The 17,621-nt window shown below is 42.8% G+C and overlaps 1 protein-coding gene across 10 annotated transcripts in view; it reads left to right on the forward strand.

The window, feature by feature from the left end:
• The window catches only part of FYN (FYN proto-oncogene, Src family tyrosine kinase), a 211,610-nt gene that overhangs the window by 81,394 nt on the left and 112,595 nt on the right, over positions 1-17,621 (forward strand). For all 10 annotated transcript variants that reach the window (XM_086317252.1, XM_086317251.1, XM_086317257.1 and 7 more), the window contains one exon: positions 17,283-17,352. The gene's annotated coding sequence lies outside the window, so the exon portion shown is untranslated. The remainder of the gene's footprint in view (positions 1-17,282; positions 17,353-17,621) is intronic.

Here is a 17,621-nt window from a genome sequence, read left to right on the forward strand (position 1 = left end):
TTACAAAGTGACTCACACCCACAGGGCATCAACAAGCATTTTAAATATAATTTTTACAACTCCTTTTCTTTTTTTAAGAAAAGCCATTACTGAGTATAACATCACAGCACACTCCCGTCCTTCAGTGTGAAGGATGGCAGCTGTTTGTGTAGTCCTGCTCCACCTGGGTTGGAAGTGGGACATGGCAAGCCTGGTCAGTGTGTATGCAGGGAAGATCCATGTGAGTGGTTTCTACCTGGGGCCACCATGCATGCTCTTATCGTGGGGGAGCTGCCTGAACAGTGGGAAGGGGACCATGCCCCTGGACACCCACAGGCAGAAGTAAATAGAGGTATTTGCGTCACTGGAGCTGTTTCTGCCCTGTCCTACCTGTGCAATTATGACAGGTAACATTGATGAAATGAACAGTTGAAGGGTGGGGATAATTGTAAATCTTTTAGTCCAGATAATTATAAATCTTTTGAACACTCCAAGGACCCCAGAGAATCTGAAGATGTAGAAACAAGAGGAAAGTACCCTTAACCTTTCAAGTAAAGTGCAAACACCACTAGTTCGAGCTGCTCTTTCTCTAATAGTGAGTGAATTTGTACAGTGTTTGTTTATTCACCTTCTTAGCCAATAAAGGGAGACTTCTGAAGGGCCGGATTTTTAGATCTATGTCTTTCCCCTACCCCTTCCCAGTTCCTTCTCTGTCTCCTCTTCCATCCACTATAGGGCATTCATTTATACAGATGTTATTAATGTTTGGGAAATGACTTCAGTGTGGGTGACAAAGAAGAGAAGTTTTCATTGAGAAAGATGGTATTCTTTCAGTATCCTGTAGTCTGTCTCAAAAATGTTAAATTTTATAACACTTAGATTAACACTTGTTTGTTTTTAAATGTTACTTTTAAAAAGAATCACTTCTCCTAAAACAGATGGAAAACTAAATTGCTTTTATTAGGTTTCTGAAGTGCTAGTTATAAGTGAATTATTTCCCTCAAGACTGGCAGCACCTCACCAAGGTTTGTCCTTGGAATGTTACCGAACCTTGTAAGAACTTTGAGTTCCCTCTGATTTCGTCTGAGTATGGGAAATAGGTATTCGTTTCTGAAATTGTTAATTTAGATACTCCAAGGAAGGAAAATACGGGATATCCCTTTAATCACTGAACCTCATTTCCAACCCTTTATTTTTTCTTAAGTTTAAGTGTAGAGTTTCCAAAAAAAGGAAGCAATGCTGGTTATAAACAGGTAGGATCCATCTGGCACTGTGCAGATAAAAACAAGCCCAGAATTCTATTCACTTGTCCTTCACCACAGGGCTGTGATCTGGGTCAGGATTATCCTTGTTTTACAAATGAGGCAGCTGGAGCTGGAGAGGTGAGCCAGCCTTTCTCAGGGCCATAGACCCAGGGAGGGTTAAGAGCCCAGATGAGGTGGGAGGGTTGAGGGCAGAGGCTGCATGATTACTGCCCAGCCTGCCTGCCCCCTGGATCTTGTTAGAGTTGGGCTGCATAAGCTCAGTGTTGGCCCAATGGGTCATACAGTCCCAGAGACCCCGTTTGACTTACTGATAAGTCAGATTTGACTTACTTATCAGTACCTATCAGAGTGCTTGGAGCATGACAGGCACTCAATAAATATTTGCAGAATGACTATGTTGCCCAAACCAAAGAGTTCGCTGTAATTCATAGTCTCATCCTGGTCATTTCCCTGGCCACTGCCACATCTCTTTTGAAACCTCTTTGCAAGTGAGTTTAGACACATGTGTGTATATACTTTATATATGTACTTTTAAAGTAACATTTCCAGAATTGGCCTCACATGCCAGTGTGATCAAAGACCAGTAGTAAATCAGAGCTGTGTGTGGAGGTGCTAGATGCACACTTTCTTTGATTTCAACATATTTCAAATGGTCGTTTCCTGACTTTAAAATATGCACTCATACTAGGTATTTGTCTTTCTGATTCACCTCACTTAGTATGATAATCTCTAGTTGAATCCATATTGCTGCAAATGGCATTATTTTTTTTTATGGCTGACTAGTATTCCATTGTGTGTATGCACCACATCGTCTTTATCCACTCATCTGTTGATGGGCATTTAGGTTGTTTTCCTGTCTAGTCTACTGTGAATAGTGGTTTTATGTACATAGAGGTTCATGTATCTTTTTGAATTATAGTTTTGTCTGGATGGGATGTTCCCGGGAGTGGAACTGCTGGATCATATAGTAATTCTAGTTTTAGTTTTCTGAGGAACCTCCACACTCTTTTCCATAGTGGCTGTACCAACTTACATCCCACCAATAGTGTAGATGGGTTCCCTTTCTCCACACCCTTTCCAGGCCATTCTGACTTGAGTGTGGTGGTACCTCATTGTAGATCTGATTTGCATTTCTCTAATAATTAGTGATATTGAGCATCTTTTCATTTTGTCTACTGGCCATCTATATGTCTTCTTTGGAGAAATTTCTCTGTAAGTCTTCTTCCCTTTTTTTAAGCTAGTTAAGATTTATTTAAGCATTTCATGAATGAAACAAATCATATTTACTTATTGTACCTTAATAAGAGGGCGTCGTTTTTGTTTTTCTTTTTATTTTTTAGTGGAATATAATTGATTTACAATGTTGTGTTAGTTTCAGGTGTACGGCAAAGTGAATCGATTATACATAGATCATTACAGAGTATTAAGCAGAGTTTCCTGTGCTATACAGTAGGTCCCTGGTAAAATGACTTTAAAAGCAAATACTATTTTCTTACCAGAGGAAAGTTTAACTGGGGATATAGAAGCCTCCTTAAATGTGTTTTTCAAAAGAAGTATTATATTTTGGGGCTTTCTTACTCACTTTAAGTTGAAATATAAGATTGCATGTAAAGGAGAACATAATACACAGTGTCCTGTTGTGTCACTGATGTTTTAAAATAGAGGGTACAGGATTAAAAAGCAATAAAATATTATTCACACACACACAAAATGATCCACAAAACCATTGTTGGGCAGATACTGGAATTAAGTGTAGATTAGCATCAGAAAGTCTACAGAAAAATGAACTGTTTGAATCTAAGGGGTCTCCTTTGGGAAGCTAATATTGGGGGAATGAAATCTCCAAGGAAGGTCCTGGGTGTTCTTGGCAAGTGAAGGAGAGCAGCTCAACTTCTAAGGCCAGGCCCCATGCTCGTCTCTGAGGGTGAGTAAGGTCTCCCTCAAGAACCCTCCACAGTCCCCTCACACACAATCCTCTCTCAGCTCAGAGAGGAGGCTGTAGTGAGACCCTTTCTCACTTCCCCTGAGGGTTCCCTGCACCCCAGGCTGCTGTATAAGTGCCCAAATAAATCTCCATAGCAGAGGGTCCAAGAAAACAAAGCATCTGAGGATAGAGTCTGGCCATATGGTTTCTATGTCCCCAGGGATGTATTTCAGTGGTGGCTGGAGCAGTTGTGTGAAGCCCATGTCTTAATGGTGATGAGCCAGCCCTGCATAGACTCTGACCAGCTGCTGAGGTCAAGCTGCCCCCCGAGACTGGGGACAGAATTCTCTCTCCATATATGTGATGCTGGCTGCTCTGAGGAAGGTCAGAAGACTGCCTCATGACCATGTATATCCACAATGGAAATCTGAAGAGCCTGGAAATGGACAAAGGCAGGAATGGTGTCCTGGGAGTTATTTTCAATATTCCATACTGTTGAGTGGAAACTATACATTAATCCACAGCAAGACTCAGGCAAGCTGAGCTGATGTCTTGGGGTAACTTTGAAGTGGAGGATGTGGAGCACGGACCGTGTGCTACATAGAGAGACCACATTTATACTTAGGGCTTTCCCCTCCAGAGATGCTGTAGACTATAAACCAAAGCCCCAGGAAACTTTTTTAATAGATGTGAAAAAATTAGGCTTGAATATCCAAATTTTCACCTTAAAAATCAATCAGATCAAGTTAAAATGATTTGTGTTACTTTATTTTGAAGCTGTTTACTTCATGCTGTCCTAACATACAATAATAAAAATAACTTGGGCATGACAGTCATCTTAAGTGAATAAAAAAACCTAACGAAATGAAATGGTACTTTTAAGCTTTTAGCAAAGCAAATTTTTGAATTATCTTGCTTAAATTAAATTGCTGCAGTCTTTTACTTTCAGCACTTATAAGAGCTCTGTTTTGTCTCTGGTTTCACTGCGTTAACCACTGGGTTTTTTTTTTTAATTGACGTATTAACATTCATATAGAAAAGTGCACTTTGTTAATTGCACTGAAAATGAATTTTCATAAAGTGAAAACACCCCTGTAGCCAGGAACCAGATGGAGAAAGAACGTCACCCAAGCTGCAAAGCCCCTTAGACCCCTTTCTAGTCCCCAAATCCCACCAAAGGTAACTATTATAACATGATTTCTAACACAGGTTGAGTTGTCTGTTTTGAATTTTATATAAATAAAATCTTAAGGATATATTTTTGTATGTCTCTCAACATTACATTTGGGAAATTAATCCTTGTTGTTATGGGTTGTAGTTTGTTCACTCTTATTGCCATGTAATATACTGTGTAACTCTCCGAAAGTTTATTTAACCCTTCTGTTATACATGGGTTTTGGGCTGGGTTCAGCACAGTGCTGCTAGGAACACTCCTGTACGTGCCAGTGGCTGAGTACCTTTATGTTGCTGTAAGAGAGATTCCTTGATGGTGAGATCCTGGGTCATGAGACATAGGTGTGTCCTGCTCTGATGGAGCCTGCCAGGTTTCCACAACGTCTTTATCAATTTACACTCTCATCAGCATAGAATGAGAGTTCCAGTTGCTCCATGTTGTCCCCAAGACTTGGCAACTTTTGTCTCTGTCATTTTGTTGTTTGTCTCTGCCTCTCTGGTAGGTGTGTGTTGGTAAGGCATTGTGATTCTAGTTTACTTCTCTTTGATGACTAAACTAGTCCAACTAGTTTAGTCCATGGACTGCAGCACGCCAGGCTCCTCTGTCCTCCACTGTCTGCTGAGGTTGGCCCAAATTCATGTCCATTGAGCCAGTGATGCTGTCCAGCTATCTTATCCTTTGTCACCCTCTTCTGCTTTTGGCTTCAATCTCTCCCAGCATCAGGGTTTTTTCCAGTGAGTCAACTCTTCGAATCAGGTGGCCAAAGTATTGGAGCTTCAGTTTCAGCAACAGACCTTCCAATGAATAGTCAGGATTGATTTCCTTTAGGATTGACTGGTTTGATCTCCTTGCAGTCCAAAGGACTCTCAAGAGTGTTCTCCAACACCACAACTCAAAAGCATCAAGGGCTCAGCTCTCTTTATGGTCCAACTCTCACATCCCTACATGACTACTAGAAAAACCATAGCTTTGGCCACACGGACCTTTGTCAGCAAAGTAGTGGGTGCTTTTTAATATGCTGTCTAGGTTTGTCATAGCTTTTCTTCCAAGGAGCAAGCGTCTTTAAATTTCATGGCTGCAGTGATTTTGGAGTCCAAGGAAATAAAATCTTTCACTGTTTCCCCATCTACTTGCCATGAGGTAATGGGGCCGGATGCCATGATCTTAGTTTTTTGAATGTTAAGTTTTAAACCAGCTTTTTCACTCTCCTCTTTCACCTTCATCAAGAGGCCCTTTAGTTCCTCTTCATTTTCTGTCATTAGAGTGGTATCACCTGCATATCTGAGAGCATCTTCTTATATGTTTATTGGCCATTTAGGTTTCCCTTTTGTGAAATTTCTTCTCAAGTATTTGCCCATTTTTGTATTGGGTAGTCTGCCTTTTCCTTATGGGCTTGTAGGAGTTCTTTGTTGGATATATATGTTACGATTATTTTCTTCACTGTGTGGCCTACCTTGATCCTATTGAGGTGTTTTAATAAAGAATTCTTAAATTTAATACAGTCTAAATTGTCATTATTTTTTCTTCATGGTTAACACTTTCTTGTGTTTTATTTTTTGAAACCCTTTACCTGTCAGAAGATCTGAAGGTATTCTTTGCTTCCTTCTAAAAGTTTTATTATTTGACTTTTCACGTTTATTTCTACCATCTGTCTAGAATTGACTTGCGCGTGTAAAGTAGAGATTAAGGTTCCTTTTTTTCTTACAGATACACAGTGTATTCATTTCCTAGGGCTGTCCTAACAAAGTACCACAAACTGCGTGGCTTAAGACAACAGGAAGTGATCCTCTCAAAGTTCTGGAGACCAGACGCCTGAAATCAGGGTGTGGGCAGAGTCATGTTCCCTCCAAAGGCTTTGAGGATGATCCCTTCCCCACCTCTTCCTAGCTTCTGGCGGTGGCTAGAAATCCTTGACACTCCTTGCTTTGTGTCTACATTGCTCTGACCTCTGCCTCCATTGTCATATTGACTTTTTCCCCTTGTATCTCTGTGTCTAAATTTCCCTCTTCTTAAAAGGGAATCAGTCGTATTGAATTTAGGGTGCATGCTAATCTGCTATAATGTCATTTTAACTAATTACATCTTCAGTGACCCTATGTCCAAATAATGTCACCTTCTGAGGTACTAGGGTGGGGTTGGTTAGGACTTCAGTATATCTTTTGGGGGAGCACAATCAACCCATAATACCCAGTAAACCCAGCTCCATTTCTTGAACTTCAGTGTCATCTTTGTCATAAATCAGGTGATTATCTGTGTAGGTCTATTTTTGAAGCTTCTTTTTTGTTCTGTTGATCTAATTGTCTATCATACAACTACCACACTGTCTTAATTATTGTTATTTTATAATGAAATTTGGTATCTGATGGAGTAAGTCTTCTAGCTTTGTGGTTGTTTTTGAAGATTATCTTGGTTTTGGGCAGTTTGCATTTCCATGTGAATTATAGAATCTGCTTGTCAATTTCTACCAGAAAAATAAAACGTTTTTAAATCAAAATTGTACTGAGGATGCAATTTACAGGAGAACTGACATCTTTAAAATATTGAGACTTTTAATCCATGTATACAGCATAACCCTTTATTATTTAGGTATTTAATGTCTCTCAGTTCAGTTCAGTCGCTCAGTCATGTCCAACTCTTTGCGACCCCATGAATCGCAGCATGCCAGGCCTCCCTGTCCATCACCAACTCCCGGAGTTCACTCAAACTCATGTCCATCAAGTTGGTGATGCCATCCAGCCATCTCATCCTCTGTCGTCCCCTTCTCCTCCTGCCCCCAATCCCTCCCAGCATCAGAGTCTTTTCCAATGAGTCAACTCTTCACATGAGGTGGCCAAAGTACTGGAGTTTCAGCTTTAGCATCATTCCTTCCAAAGAACACCCAGGACTGATCTCCTTTAGAATGGACTGGTTGGATCTCCTTGCAGTCCAAGGGACTCTCAAGAGTTTTCTCCAACACCACAGTTCAAAAGCATCAATTCTTCGGCGCTCAGCTTTCTTCACAGTCCAACTCTCATATCCATACATGACTACTGGAAAAACCATAGCCTTGACTAGATGGACCTTTGTTGGCAAAGTAATGTCTCTGCTTTTGAATATGCTATGTACGTTAGTCATAACTTTTCCTTCCAAGGAGTAAGCGTCTTTTAATTTCATGGCTGCAATCACCATCTGCAGTGATTTTGGAGCCCAAAAAAATAAAGTCTGACACTGTTTCCCCATCTATTTTCCATGAAGTAATGGAACCAGATGCCATGATCTACTTAGTTTTCTGAATGTTGAGCTTTAAGCCAACTTTTTCACTGTCCTCTTTTACTTTCATCAAGAGGCTTTTTAGTTCCTCTTCACTTTCTGCCATAAGGGTGTTGTCATCTGCATATTTGAGGTTATTGATATTTCTCCTGGCAATCTTGATTCCAGCTTGTGCTTCTTCCAGCCCAGCGTTTCTCATAATGTACTCTGCATAGAAGTTAAGTGAGCAGGGTGACAATATACAGCCTTGACATACTCCTTTTCCTATTTGGGACCAGTCTGTTGTTCCATGTCCAGTTCTAACTCTTGCTTCCTGACCTGCATATAGGTTTCTCAAGAGGCAGGTCAGGTGGTCTGGTATTCCCATCTCTTTCAGAATTTTCCACAGTTTATTGTGATCCACACAGTCAAAGGCTTCGGCATAGTCAATAAAGCAGAAATAGATGTTTTTCTGGAACTCTCTTGCTTTTTTGATGATCCAGCGGGTGTTGGCAATTTGATCTCTGGTTCCTCTGCCTTTTCTAAAACCAGCTTGAACATATGGAAGTTCACGGTTCACATATTGCTGAAGCCTGGCTTGGAGAATTTTGAGCATTACTTTACTAGCATGTGAGATAGTGCAATTGTGCAGTAGTTTGAGCATTCTTTGGCATTGCCTTTCTTTGGGATTGGAATGAAAACTGACCTTTTCCAGTCCTGTGGCCACTGCTGAGTTTTCCAAATTTGCTGGCATATTGAGTGCAGCACTTTCACAGCATCATCTTTCAGGATTTGAAATAGCTCAACTGGAATTCCATCACCTCCACTAGCTTTGTTCATAGTGATACTTTCTAAGGCCCACTTGACTTCACATTCCAGGATGTCTGGCTCTAGGTGAGTGATCACACCATCGTGATTATCTGGGTCATGAAGCTCTTTTTTGTACAGTTCTTCTGTGTACTCTTGCCATCTCTTCTTAATATCTACTGCTTCTGTTAGGTCCATACCATTTCTGTCCTTTATCGAGCCCATCTTTGCATGAAATGTTCCCTTGGTATCTCTAATTTTCTTGAAGAGATCTCTAGTCTTCCCCATTCTGTTGTTTTCCTCTATTTCTTTGCATTGATCGCCGAAGAAGGCTTTCTTATCTCTTCTTGCTATTCTTTGGAACTCTGCATTCAGATGCTTATATCTTTCCTTTTCTCCTTTGCTTTTCACTTCTCTTCTTTTCACAGCTATTTGTAAGGCCTCGCCAGACAGCCGTTTTGCTTTTTTGCATTTCTTTTCCATGGGGATGGTCCTGATCCCTGTCTCCTGTACAGTGTCACGAACCTCATTCCATAGTTCATCAGGCACTCTATCTATCAGATCTAGTCCCTTAAATCTATTTCTCACTTCCACTGCATAATCATAAGGGATTTGATTTAGGTCATACCTGAATGTTCTAGTGGTTTTCCCTACTTTCTTCAATTTCAGTCTGAATTTGGCAATAAGGAGTTTATGATCTGAGCCACAGTCAGCTCCCGGTCTTGTTTTTGCTGACTGTATAGAGCTTTTCCATCTTTGGCTGCAAAGAATATAATCAATCTGATTTCGGTGTTGACCATCTGGTGATGTTCATGTGTAGAGTCTTCTCTTGTGTTGTTGGAAGAGGGTGTTTGCTATGACCAGTGCGTTCTCTTGGCAAAACTCTATTAGCCTTTGCCCTGCTTCATTCCGTATTCCAAGGCCAAATTTGCCTGTTACTCCAGGTGTTTCTTGACTTCCTACTTTTGCATTCCAGTCCCCTATAATGAAAAGGACATCTTTTTGGAGTGTTAGTTCTAAAAGGTCTTGTAGGTCTTCATAGAACCGTTCAACTTCAGCTTCTTCAGCATTACTGGTTAGGGCATAGACTTGGATTACTGTGATATTGAATGGTTTGCCTTGGAAATGAACAGAGATCATTCTGTCATTTTTGAGATTGCATCCAAGTACTGCATTTCAGACTCTTTTGTTGACCATGATGGCTACTCCATTTCTTCTAAGGGATTCCTGCCCACAGTAGTAGATATAATGGTCATCTGAGTTAAATTCACCCATTCTGGTCCATTTTAGTTCGCTGATTCCTAGAATGTCAATGTTCACACTTGTCATCTCCTGTTTGACCACTTCCAATTTGCCTTGATTCATGGACCTAACATCCCAGGTTCCTATGCGATATTGCTCTTTACAGCATCGGACCTTGCTTCTATCACCAGTCACATCCACAACTGAGTATTGTTTTTGCTTTGGCTCCATCCCTTCATTCTTTCTGGAGTTATTTCTCCACTGATCTCCAGTAGCATATTGGGTACCTACCAACCTGGGGAGTTCCTCTTTTAGTAATGTTTTTAATGGCTTTCAGTGTTAAGGTCTTACACATTTTAAAATTTACTTTTAATTATTTTTATAAATTTATTTTTTTCTTATACATCTTTTATTGGACTTATTCCTAGATATTTGATATTTTTGATGAAGATTTGTTTTGATGCAGTAAAAAGCAGAGGAAGAGAAGAAAAGCTTCTACTGGGTTTACTGCCTCACATTATTAAGGAATTTTCCCACATTTACCAAGCTTAGCAGGGCTAAGGTTTAAGTTGAGGTCTCACTGGGCCTAAGTAAGGGTCTGGCAAATAAATTAGTTAGTCCTTCAGAAATGCAAGGTTTAAAAGAGATGAAGTGGTTCAAAACATGGGATCCTCAGATTTAGGTAAAATGGGTCCTTGGTAGAGAAATATTAGAGGCATTGACTTTGCCATGTTGCCACATGGAGAACCATGGCTGGAAGAGATGTTGAGGACCCAATGCAGGTGTTGGATGGGGTAGGAGTCTAGTTCTGGGGTTTCCAGTGTTCTTAGAACACCAAACTCCCCGGAAGTGCTGAGTGGGACAGGAGGATGGCCCAGGTGGTGGTGTTTTGCGTCCTTTCCTCCTTGAACCAGAGCTGTTCTGTTTTACTTTTATCTATTATGTTGGAGTATAGCATACGTGTTGAAAATGCACGTGTATGCACATCTGCATGTGATTGCACAAGGTTCTATACTAAAAAAAAAAAAAAAAAAATAGCTTAAAGACTACCAGACTTTGGAAGGAATGATGCTAAAGCTGAAACTCCAGTACTTTGGCCACCTCATGTGAAGAGTTGACTCATTGGAAAAGACTCTGATGCTGGGAGGGATTGGGGGCAAGAGGAGAAGGGGACAACAGAGGATGAGATGGCTGGATGGCATCACCGACTCGATGGACGTGAGTCTCAGTGAACTCCGGGAGTTGGTGATGGACAGGGAGGCCTGGCGTGCTGCGATTCATGGGGTCGCAAAGAGTCAGACACGACTGAGCGACTGATCTGATCTGATCTGATCTGACCAGACTAGATATTCTTTAACATTCCATTCAGCCCCAGGATTCTGGGATTTTAATATTCTAGCCAGCCTACATTTCAGGGACTCTGCAGACATCATTATTAACCTTGATCTTGGTAACATGGTGATACTGTGTGCATATCCAGGGCTTTCCCAGGAGCCACTGCAGAATGTCTGTTTTAGAGGGTCTTGAGAGTGGTTATCAGGTTGGAAGAGGGCTTGGGTACTTGCCCAGCTGCATCATAGCAAAGCAGTGTTTTTGTTCAGACTCAGGATTGCAAATCACTAGAAAGAGCTTCATTCACTGAGTATACTACAAAACAGAGTTTCTGTTTTATTTTTACCTGATACCTAAGGAATGTGATCACCTGATAGAAACTCATTGCCCAAAAGAAAATGAAGACATAATTTTTATATATACTTCATTCTCTTTTGTCTTATGGAAGCAGAATCTTATTCCTCCTGACAGTCAACTAATTAATGCAGCGGCATTCACTTCATTTATTTCTTTCCCAAATAAAACTTCAATATAGAGCTTTAAATATAACAATCATCATTATCATAAATAATTATTAATAATATATTACAAATTAATGATGTATAATAAATTATTATGTGAAGGAAGAGAAGGAATTATATCACTACTACTCTTACTGCTGGGGTTGATAGAGGTTACAGGGAGCCCTAGAGCCCCATCCAGGCCCTCGGACCACTCCTTTGCATGACAGCTCAACCACTTGTGCCCAGGAGCCTAAAATATGTACCTGAGAGCTGCCTCCTGGGAGGCAAGGATAAGCTCATTTGCTGGTTTGGGGGTGCTCTGCTGCTCCAAGAGCCTGAGTGCCCCTCATCCTGGCAACAGCTAGTGAGAGAGAAGCAGCGGCCCCTTCTAGTCTGACCTTCCTGCCCTCTCATCCTTGGGTCGGTAACCCCTTTGTGCTGGCTGAGGGCCCTCCACGCTCATCTCTTTGTCTACCCTTCACTCTTTTCTTCCACCCTTTACTCCCGCTCCAGCAAATAATAAAGCAAACAGCCACCACAGCCTCGTTTGAGTCTTCCCAACTTGTGGTGGTAATGCCAGAAGGACCAGGGCCCCTGCAGTCAGGGAGAGCAGATGGGCCAGTGTCGCCTGCTCGGAGCACCCCTCTCCCTCCCCCACGAAGCAGGCCCCGTTTCCTAGTGAACTCTGTTTTTTGCTTCCCATTCTCCTCCCTTGTGATTGGGCTTTGTTTGCTCACTTGCTCGTTTAATGCATCATCCTGCCATTTGGAGCTCCTTAGTTTTGCAGACAGTTGACTTTGGACTTGCAGGGAACACTGTCAAATGCCCAGCTTGCACCTCATGCTGCACAGGACAGCTGTAGCCACAGGAGAGCTGTGGAGGGGAGGGGAAGTCACCCTCTCTAGCCCCTGTTCCCTTTTCCTTTGCTTTTGAAAATAAGACAGCAGAGACTCAAACAGCTGCTCCTTAACGGGTGGGCCCTACAAGCATGCTGGCTTTATCATCATCCCTCACCAGCTAGAGGAAGACTTGGGAGCCCCATTCCAGAACTCGCTAATGTGGTCACAGAGGTGAACTAAAAAAGGATCAAGCCCTGTGAAAGCAACAAAATGACTAGAAGTGCCTCCTCTGTGTGAGGCAGTGGGCCAGGCAAGGTGTCAGTGGTTCAGAGATAGATATAGAGTAAGTTCCTGGCTCAAGGATCTGGCTCACTTCTGGTAGAGGTGTAAACAGTGAGATGAATTCCAGTGGATTGGACAAGAACTTCAGGGAGAGATTTATGTTTCAGTTGGGCTGGAGGGGCAGGTTGAGTCACCATTCTTGCAGGTGGAGGTAAGGGTGCATGGAGGGAAGAACAGGGCAGGTGAAGGCCTAGAGGAGGGACAGGTGCTGGGAACAGCAAATGCTTTGGTAAGGCTGGGCATGATGGAGAAAAAAGAAATGGGCGATAAGGCCGAGTTGGGTCTGGAATGATGGTGGTTGACTTGGAGTACAAAGCTGAAGAGTGTGAGTCTGTGTAAGTCTTTGGTCTTTCTAACCATGTTACTACCCTGAGGTTCCTAGGGGGTGGCTTAGAGGCACTGCAGGGGCCAAAGGTTCAGAGCCCTTCCTTGCTCATTGTACTGGGTTACCTTTCACTTAAGAGGGTTCGCATTGGCCTGTGCCAAGCACCCATTCACTTACCTAGTCCATCAGTCTGCAAATACTGAGAACCTCCTGTATGTCTAGCCCTTACTCCGTTCTGCTGAGAGACCGTGGAAGGTTTTTGGTTTTTTGTTTGTGTGTTTCATTGTGTTTGTTTGTTTTTGTTTTCTGTACAGAAGGTTTTGACCCAGTGACAGACTAGCAAGAGCCGTGGGTCAGCAACCTGAGTTATATTTCTGTCTCTGCCACCCACTCATAAATCCTTAAGCAAGTCTCCTGACCTCACTGGGAGTAGTTTATCACCTGAAAAGTGTAGAACTAGACTGGTAAATCGTTCCCAACTGAGACATTCTAGGACTGCCATGATCAGTGCGTGATCTATAATGCAAAACTTTCCTTTCTGTCAAGAGATTCAGAAAAGGAGAGACCAGAGGCAGAAAGACCAGGTAGGAGGTGATGGCAAGAACATCTGTGGGGCGCCTTACGGATCTGAGTGAGGCCTTTCACTCAACAAGTGCACTACTTAGTGCCAGACGTTGCCCTGAGCATGGACATATATCAGTGACCAATACAGAGCCTCTGCTTTCAAGGTACTTCCTGTATAGAGGGCAGTGGTGGGACTGGAACAGGAGTGACAGACTGAGAGATGTAGTTTGAAACTAAGAACAAAGGGTGTTAGTTGGAGCTGTGGAAGTGTATGAGGTACTAGAGAAGAGAAAGGACAAAGGTTTAGAGGGAAAGAGAAACCTGGGATGACGGAACCTTCTGTGGAAAGCCAACGAATGTTCACTCCATGATAGAAAACACATTCTGTGTCATGCCAAAACAACAAACTTGTCCCCCAAAATATCCTGGTGTGGCTGCGAAGCTATGACACTAAAGAGAAAATGTCTGTTTAGACACTCAGTTCTCCTTGACTACATCGTTCCCATATATGAAGCAAAATGACACCAGAGCCATGTATAGGTTTATATTATATAATGTGAAGTGTTAGTCACTCAGTTGTGTCCGACTCTTTGTGACCCCATGGACTGTAGCCCACCAGGCTCCCCTGTCCATGGAATTCTCCAGGCAAGAATAGTGGAGTGGGTTGCCATTCCCTTCTCTGAGGAATCTTCCTGACCCAGGGATGAAACCTGGGTCTCCCGCATTGCAGGCAGTCTCTTTACCAACTGATCCACCAGGAAAACCCTGGGTTTATATAATAACTGATCTATTTGCTTTCCTCAGAAAGGTCTCTAATAAGTACCAATGATATGTAAAAGTAGTGTGGGCAGCTGCCTAAGTTGCTAGCCCTTTAAATCTTTTCCCAGAGCAGCTGTCTCTCTCCCATTCATTCATTCATTCTCTCTCTCTCTCTCCAAGTTATTGGCCTGCATCCAGAGCAGATTCTGAGAGCCTCAAGCTTTTCCTTATTTACCCTTCAGTAATTACATATCACAGGTTGTTTGCTCTATGAGAGTCTGGGGCTGAGCAATTAGTTTCCCATTGTCTTCGCAGGAAATGACATCCATGTGACTTCTGCAGAAGGCAACTGTTGACCACTCTGGTTAAAAGAATTTGGAAAGCATTCAGCACTTCCTCTGGTTGGTCATTCAGACTGGCTGATTGGGAAAGCTTTTGGAAATGTGCAGAGCGAATAATGGTTGACAGAACCAGAAATACTACTGGGTCAGTCCCTGAACAAGAGAGGCCTCTGAACAGTTCCTCGTGTCTCTCGATGCACTGACTTGTCTGGGGCCCTTCACTGTGTGGCTCAGCATGGTGCCTCGGCATTCTATTCTTTTTATAATACTTCCTGGGGAATGATCAGTCAGGATGCTTTCCAGCTGCAGATAATTGACTATCCAATTTAAGGAGGAAGGCAATGGCACCCCACTCCAATACTCTTGCCTGGAAAATCCATGGACAGAGGAGCCTGGTAGGCTGCAGTCCATAGGGTTGCTAAGAGTCCGGAACGACTGAGCGACTTCACTTTCACTTTTCACTTTCATGCATTGGAGAAGGAAATGGCAACCCACTCCAGTGTTCTTGCCTGGAGAATCCCAGGGACGGGGAAGCCTGGTGGGCTGCCGTCTCTGGGGTCGCGCAGAGTCGGACACGACTGAAGTGACTTAGCAGCAGTGCAATATGAAATTTATTGAAAGTCCAGTAGCTCTGCAGACTTTAGGGTTGACTGAATGCAAACACCCCCAACTCTACTTTCCTGAGTTTCTTCTGTCTTTGCATCCTCTGTGGGCCAACTTTATCTTGTTGGAGCAAGATAGCTGCAGAAGTCCCAGACATCACATCCCACACAGCATTCAGGAGGGACTTTGTCCCAGAAGAATGAGAAGCTCCCAGGAAAACATTCTGCATCTGTTGTTGGCCTGGGTAGGATCACATGCCCAGTCTTGAACCAGTCACTGGCAACAGGAATGAGTTTCCCTTAGATCAGTGAATCTCAAACTGTAGCATGCTCACAGGTCACTTGGGATCTTGTAAAACGGCTTCCGGTTCAGTAGGTTAGAGGCAAGACTTCAGAGCTGACATTTCTCAGAAGCTCCCAGGTGATGCTGACATTGCTGCTGGGCACACTGCAAAGCCTTAGACCATGCAGGTCCCCACCCCACCCCAGCTGGTAGTGCTGTCACCTGCCCACAAGGACTGTGGCTGGAGAAACATGGGGGATCTGTTAGGAAGAAGGAAGAGGGAATGGCCCCATGCAAATAAAAACTGTATCAGAGATACTTGTATCCAGTGCATAACAAGCATATTACCTTTAAAGCAGGAGCCACAGGAGGTCTATGATACAGCAGTAAAAACAAAAAGCACTTGCAGTACTAGTTGTGGTGTGGGAGCACCAACAAACACATTATTATTTGTTTATTCTTGAGGTTGTATACATTGCCATTTTTGAAACAAAAAATTAAAGTCATGCTACTTTCTTGATTCTCATTCAGCTATTTTTATTTAATGCCATATACCTAATGTGACTCAAAGGGAACGAGTTCAAATGAAGTGGATTTACATATCCTTAAGTATAAAAGAGTATGCCAAGTCTAGCCATCGTTCTTTGAGTTGCTGTCTGATTGTTGTCTTAGTTACTGGGGAGGGAGGGTACACCCCCACTCATCCTATGAGTCACTTGACATGACGTTGGGGCGTGGAAGATGCTGTCTGTCAGTGGTGAATTTCTGCCAGTGCAAATGGTCACAGTGCCCTTATACATGATGTTCAGTGGAGAAAATCATTATGCTGTCTACATTGAAAAGGAAGAACTATTTTGTTTTCTTGTGTGGGCTGGGGGGGTAGGTTTATTGACAAAAGACACACAGGAGTCCTGAAGTGCTGTAATTTGGGGGAAAAGGCTGTTAAGACTGAAGGACCAGCGTTCCTCCTGATCACAGACTCAGGGGGGCCCAGATTGGAATATGCAGCCAGGTGTTGAGTAAACCCACCTGGGTGGTACCCAGAGGGACTGCCATCTCCAGAATCACATGCAGACAACACTCTGTGAGGGAGATGGAGTTTTCCTGCTCCATCTGCTTGACCCGCCCACTCTGAAACCACAGCTTCACATCTGTGAGACCTGTGGGAGGGCAGAGCAACTCTTACTAACTGTCCTCACCTACACAGGTCACCAAAGTGCCTGTACCCAGGGAATTACCGACCCTGACACCTTCAGAGGTTCTCGGCTCCTCTGGACCAGCTGGGGAAAGCTGCTGGGCTCCGAGCTCCAGCAAGGCAGGAACTGTGCTCACATCACACCAGTGCCCCATGGATAGGCATGATGACTGAACAGGAAGATGGTCAGCTCCACTGACCCAGCATTCACTTTTTAAGGAGAAATAAAAGAGGGGAACATTTTGTTGTGTAACTTCAGTAATTTACCAGCTAAATATACAACGTTTCAGTGTCCCGTCCACATATTTAGAACCTCAAGGACTGCCAGTTAGAGACGAAATAATATTAGCTGATCCTGTGTGCTACAGGCAAGGTGGCACTATGATTCATCAATTGGTTCAAACGATGTTGACTGAATGTCGTCCTACTGTGTGCACTGTGAGGCATGGCAACGAGAGTTTGGTCCATGGATGGGTGCCCAGAATAGGGAAGACATGGTTTCCAGAAGGGAAACACAATATATGCTTAATTACTTCTGCCTAATGATGCATTTTTCATTTCGTTGTGGTATTTTTCAGGACCAGTCCAGCAGCTGTATTAGAAGACATGTGGTATATATAAAGTTTGTGATCGTTGGGGGAAATTTTGGTAAGTGTCACTGCCTTTATCTCTGATACCTTGTGAAGTATGTGGTGCTCATAAAGGGAAGCCAGGGCTTTGTCTCTGCATCGTTTAAATCTGCTCTGCACTTGACAAAATGGATTTTATAATTAAATGTAACACTCAATTGGTATTTTCTGACAGTACGACATTTTTTCTTGTCATTGCTGGTGTTATTAAAAAGTATGGGGTTTTCTAAGATATAATAAGTCTAGATTTTAGGAAACCTTCCAGATGTGGGATGAAGAATACCCTGG

The sequence above is a fragment of the Bos grunniens genome, chromosome 9, assembly GCF_055505025.1.
Source record: "Bos grunniens cultivar Pamir isolate PY7600 chromosome 9, Bosgru_T2T1.0, whole genome shotgun sequence".
Taxonomy (NCBI): domain Eukaryota; kingdom Metazoa; phylum Chordata; class Mammalia; order Artiodactyla; family Bovidae; genus Bos; species Bos grunniens.